Genomic DNA, 235 nt, shown 5'->3' with positions numbered 1-235 from the left:
AAAGGATTAAACATCCAAGGTGGATGTTAACACCTCTGAAATACAACTGATGTGTTGCCTTACATTTGTCCAGAAGTTATGATTTCCAATATGCAATCTAGGTAGATATAATTGCTACTTTAAAATTTCATTTGGAAGAAGATAATAAACTTATTAAAATCTCAGTCTATCAAAGACATGAAAAAATGATACCCAAACAGTAAGGGAGTGACATGTGACAGTGTGAGGTGTGGTT

This window comes from Cheilinus undulatus, linkage group 21 (assembly GCF_018320785.1).
Source record: "Cheilinus undulatus linkage group 21, ASM1832078v1, whole genome shotgun sequence".
In the NCBI taxonomy this organism is placed as follows: Eukaryota; Metazoa; Chordata; class Actinopteri; order Labriformes; family Labridae; genus Cheilinus; species Cheilinus undulatus.
The sequence above is the reverse complement of the archived record's forward strand: the minus strand, read 5'-3'. Positions refer to the sequence as shown.